Raw genomic sequence first — 5,594 nt, 5'->3', positions numbered from 1 at the left:
TTTAATTTGAGAGGGGCTAAGTTAAAATTCAGGATAGTCTTTTCCCAAACCACTTGCGTCTGTTAGCCTCCGTAGCAGGCTTATAGAACTGGGGGTTTGGTGGTCTTCGGCTGTTTTCTGATTAGTCTCCGTAGCAGGCTTATAGAACTGGGGGTTTGGCGGTCTTCAGCTGTTTTCTGATTAGTCTCCGTAGCAGGCTTATAGAACTGGGGGGTTGGTGGTCTTCGGCTGTTTTCTGATTAGCCTCCGTAGCAGGCTTATAGAACTGGGGGGTTGGTGGTCTTCTGTTTTCTGATTAGCCCTGAGTTCTAAAAAATGGGGGTAATTCAACCAGGCCGGCTATGTTGGCTATATGCAATCAGAAAATAGCACATAAAATAGCACCCAAAGACCCTGAAGACCCCCAAAACCCCCAGTTTTTGGCATGCTGTGGAGGCTAGTCTAACAAAGGGTCCCTACTGTATGAAACAATTCACAATCTACGCTAACTGCTCCAACTTTTTCAAATTTACAACCTGGGTCGGGAGGAACGACCCATAAAAGCCATTAGTGACCCACATATCTCTGCCGTTAGCCCGTTAGAACATGCGCACAGCGGCCAACTCGACACGCAGACGCCTAAACTTAGAACTCAGGCACGGAATCAATACGGATCAAATTCAGCAGCAATGACGCATACTGATGAGGGTGATTACATGTACATGTAGGCCACACCAATTTGATTGTTGGTTCTTGAATCTAGACTAAATGTCCCTTTTCCCTGATTTTAGAAGTTTGCTATCAAGTCTTTCAACTTCAAGATTATATTACCAGTCGAGAGAGAAAAACCTTTGGTTAAACTAAAAGGTAGTCAATCTTTGTTTAAATAAAGCCAGGTTACAGTAATATCACTAGGCGTTAGTAGTTTTCTGACTGCTAGTTTTAACCTTACAGACTTGAAGTTACAGAGAAAAAGTTGCAATTCACAAGAAAGTCAATGGAAGGATTTTTGCTTCTCCACTAAGTCTTAGAAACTGTGTTCAACACTAATCATGGAACAAGAGTTGAAATCTAAAGCAAGAAATCTTCGTTCAAATTGCCCTTTTTTCCTGAAAAGAAAAGAACCTTTTTTCTGTTAAAAACCGAGGCACAAGTTACAATCAGTCAGTTCTTGTTACTTACTTGTTACAATCAACACTTTTCCAGAAGAAGAATCTTATCCCACTGTTAGAGAGGGAAAGTTGAAAGACTTAAAAAGTAAAAGTAACAATCACTTCTTCAAGAATGCTCATCTTAACTACTTTTTTCTTGCATTAAGAAGTTTGAATTCCCCGAAGAAAAACTTAAAGTACGAGATTGATAAATTAGGAGAGTAGAAAATTAAAAAGTGACAATCCGTTATCAGTCAAAATGCTCTAGTGAGATTAAATCAAATTACTTTTTTACTGCAAAAAGTGAGAGTAGAATTGTGTTCACAGGTCCTTACCACAGAAAGTTGGCTTTAAGGCAGTCCAGAATTGCAGAAGGAAACTCAGAACCCAGTTCAATTCAGTATTTTTAGTTTTACAGAAATCTAACAGCCAAACTTGCAACTTCCCTTTGCTACACTGATGTTCCTCACTATGTGGCAATCTTGTAACAACATTTACCTCGCAACACTGCAAACCCCTGAGTCATCGGCCTTTCCCCTGACTTCTATTGTAACACTTCCCCCGGGACTGGTCAAGACTGGATTTTTCTGGCTGAAACCAGTTCCCCATCCCTTAACTGTAACGCTGATGTAACATCGCCATGGCGATGCCAGGGACCACACCCATATGTGTGATGTCATCAGCCCTTATTAGTATGCAGCTGCTGTCAGGATGGCCTTTGCGTGACCAGATTGTTGCATCAGCCTTAAAACTGTCTACCTGGGCATTTTCTGGGTCAGGGAAACAACTCTTAAGTTAGGTTCTTTAGTTTAACACCTTATTAATTAAATGCAGGTTTTGAGAAACTTTTCTTCATGAATATGCCTGAACAACTTTCTAATCTCAAATGTCTTCAATGAAAACCAAGGTGACTATATATACTATAGTTCCTTCATCAACCTGTCTTTAAACAGCAAAAAAGGAGAATAAAACTTTGTAGAAAAAGCTGGAGGAAATAACTTCTTTTCAATGGGAAAATCTATTTTTAATCCCTGTCACCACTCAAGGCCAGCTGGCCTGACCACTGTGTCTATGCTGTCACCCCTCGTATACAAATGAAATCACCCATGTCTAACCACATCAAACACTGTTTCTAACTGAGCGGAACGGTCCACACGCACAGACAGGGGTGTCACGGCTCAGTACCTCTGCTGTGACAACTCTACAAACAGGTGTCCCCTTTTCTGGGTGATCCTATCTTTGCACTAAACAGACTTTTTGTTTATCAAACTTCTAAGCGGACACTAAACTGCAAACAGTTTGACAGTTTTGAAACTTTAGCTAGGTAAAAGCCATTAGGGAGGGCCGGCATGGGCCATTGGGGGTTAGTGATTACGAATTACGCAAAATTTTCCCCACCCATTAGGAATTACGTTCAATTCTAGGAGTTGACTATGAACAATAACGTGTTACAGCTAATTATAATGTGCTGATTACAAATTACGTGAATTTTGGGCGGCTGCCTACGGATTACAAAGACTAAAAAAGCCTGATTTTTATATATTCTAACATGTAATCACATGATGTGGTGACATGCAGCACACTCAAGTTTTTGTTTGCAACTTATATCAATGCTGCCACCAACACAGGGGATAGTACTAGTATACAATACTCATTTTTCACCTGAGCGAAGTGAGGAAAGTCGTGTAAAATGCCTTTCCCAAGGGCATGTCAGGACTCGAACCCAGGACCTCTTGGCTCTGAGTCGAACACTCTGCCGCTACGCCACACGACCCCGCCACATAAGGCCTGATTACGTCTTACGAAAAGCTAAAGGCATGCACACCCTCACTAAGGCCTGTACCAAGAACTTTAATTTGCTTTTACCCAATGGTGATGACCTTCCCCTCTACATCCAGTGTTCTCACCAGGCCTTTTGAGCATAGGGACCCCCTATGCTGTGATTTGGACCCCTACTAGTATGCTGTGATTTGGACTCTATGCTGTCTTTTGATGATAGGGGTATTTCTGGAAGGAGAACCTTCATAAATCTTGCAAAAAATGAACTATAACTTTAGATTGAAGCTATAGCAAAGGGAAACCTTTATATGGTTACAAAATCTGTTCCACATTAAGGAGAAATAGTGTCTCAGGGGGTTGTGAGTTTCAAAATTTTTCGGTACTTGGGGGACTCAATGCGCAACTTGCACCCCGAAAGTTGCCCTTCTATACCTGACCTCTATGCTGTGAGAAAATTCTGGTGAGAACACTGATATCCTATGACCACAGTGCCCTTGTGATGTCTTCTTTGTTCCGAACGTGAACGTGAGAAATTTATCAAAGTCAAACAAACCCCCATGGATGGGACAAGGCACGGCAAACACTTCATAACGGATACTTTGATAATTTATGTAAAGTCCTTCAGAATGGACAAAACGGAAAACAACAGCCGTGAACCTTGTCTTATATCAAAGTCAATGTCAAAATTAACTTCTCTATTCAAGGACGTTCGTAGGATGGTAACAAAAAAGCAAACACGCACCTGGACGCTAGCCTGAGTCAGAGACTAAATCGTGCTCCTGGCGGCCGCCGCCCTAAGGTTGTTGCGGGAGAGCATGTGTAACAGGCTACCAGTGGCTGCCAGGGGGCCCGAAAACTAATCATTTCGAGGTCTCATCAAGACCTACCCACCTTGACAATCTAGCCATATAGCTTCTTAAGTTATTATACCAAAAATAAACTTCTGGTTTGAAGACCATGGTTGTCAGACTGAGAACTCTGTGTTACCATGGTGATGGAGGCTGTGATGACTGGTTTCCATGGTGACAGAGAATCCCGAGCTCCCATTGGCATTGACTTTCGTCAATGGGGATAAAGAAAAACCCTAAGCTCCTATTGGTAGTTCTGGGAATGCGAATGCATGGCTCTCTCGAGTTAGACTAGATAGTGGTACCGGTATATAGGAGGCCCGCATGCCCTTTTCCGTAGAGCGTAATCAGCCGTTTTAATTCTACGTAGAGCGTAGACTGTCACTATACGGACTGCTCTAATTCAATGAAGATTGTAACACGCGCATTTTGCGTAGAGCCTAATTCGCTGTTCGGGGGAGGCTTCTTGAATTCAGAGTAATACCTACTTAGTACGTAGCTCAAAATTTAGCATAGAGCATTGCCACAAGTTCTCAGATGTGAGGCCCGATCAGCCCCTGACACTAGCGAGTAGCAGCGAGAGGTTGTGTAACACAGGCAAAGCTATTTAACAATCGCGCTCTTAAGAGGGTCAACAGTGTCAGGATAAGTAAGACACAGTAAACACACACAAGTATTTTAAACCCCTCCACAATAGAGAGACTCCTACTTATGTCAACAGTAGGTAGCACAGGTTAACAACGTTAGCAAACAGCAAGTCAAAACAGGTACTCATATGTAGATAACAGCCCCACAGTTACTCAACTGTTATATAATAATAGGCCACACCAAATTTATTTGCCGGTTGCTACTAAGTAAAGATTTTGAATTCTTGAATTATGGAAGAAGCATTCTCACTAATCCTCTCATTGTCTTCGTCAGAAGGACTATGAAATTGTCTCGCCGGAGTGTGGGGAACTGCGGATTTTGCGATATAACTCTGGATGGCATCATTCGACGTCCATGATTTTTGGCAGGCAGATTACCGCTGTTGAGGCCAAAGTCAAGTACAAGTTTCGGCTTCGTGGGGGGTCCGTGCGTCACGTTAGTGCACATTTTGTGTTTGTGGCTTGTTAGCAAGATAACTCAAGTATTTGTAAAATGTTGATTATAATTCTTGGTGTGGTGCTTACTATGGTCGGGACCAAGGTTAAGTTCGTTACTGAGCTTCGTGGGGGGTTTCGTTGTGACTACAGGGGGCATTATGTTAATTTTTCTTGTGAGCAGGATAACTTTTGTATGTGTAGATGGAAGTTAATGAAATTTGATAGGCATGTTACTGTGGTGGTCTCCAAGATTGAGTTCAAAGATGAGAGTCGTGGAGCTCGTTATGTCCCCGTAATAGGACCTTTTGTGTTTAGAAATCCCCCACCTACATCTGCTTGGAGACAGCCGACAGCTGGATATATGGGGAACCCCATAATGGGATGGGATCAAATGACGTTACATTGAGGGATTGTACTATAACTTCAGCAGGGGGAGGATAGGTTGGACATATGTCAGGTTATTTTCTACGGCCGGCCACACCAAGTAATTGCTATGGATGACGTCCACTGGAGACCTTAAATCTAATTACCTTAAATTTAAGGCAAGCGCGCAATAAAAACACGAAGAGCCGAAAAGCGAGATGCCTAGATTTGGAATATACTAACTGTAGAAGTACAAATGTTAGGACACAAAGAACACAAGAAACAAGTCTTCTATTTGTCATAAAGACAAATTAACAAAACAGCAGTAGTCACCCTGTTTTGATTCTTTCCTTTATAACATCTTCTCTTATTATATTTTGCGGCGCTGT

At 42.1% G+C, this 5,594-nt stretch overlaps 1 protein-coding gene across 3 annotated transcripts in view; it reads right to left on the bottom strand.

Annotated features, from left to right (window-relative positions):
• Nucleotides 1–5,594, bottom strand: part of LOC109463471 (bestrophin-2-like) — a 21,053-nt gene that overhangs the window by 14,391 nt on the left and 1,068 nt on the right. Inside the window, exon 1 of one of the 3 annotated variants that reach the window (XM_019760302.1) lies at nt 1,629–1,730. The exons of 1 other annotated variant lie outside the window; for it this stretch is intronic. The gene's annotated coding sequence lies outside the window, so the exon portion shown is untranslated. One more of the 3 variants, XM_019760301.1, reaches the window with a different exon arrangement.

The sequence above is a fragment of the Branchiostoma belcheri genome, unplaced genomic scaffold (assembly GCF_001625305.1).
Source record: "Branchiostoma belcheri isolate BF01 breed outbred unplaced genomic scaffold, Haploidv18h27 scaffold126, whole genome shotgun sequence".
NCBI classification, from domain to species: domain Eukaryota; kingdom Metazoa; phylum Chordata; class Leptocardii; order Amphioxiformes; family Branchiostomatidae; genus Branchiostoma; species Branchiostoma belcheri.
The sequence above is the reverse complement of the archived record's forward strand: the minus strand, read 5'-3'. Positions and strand labels throughout refer to the sequence as shown.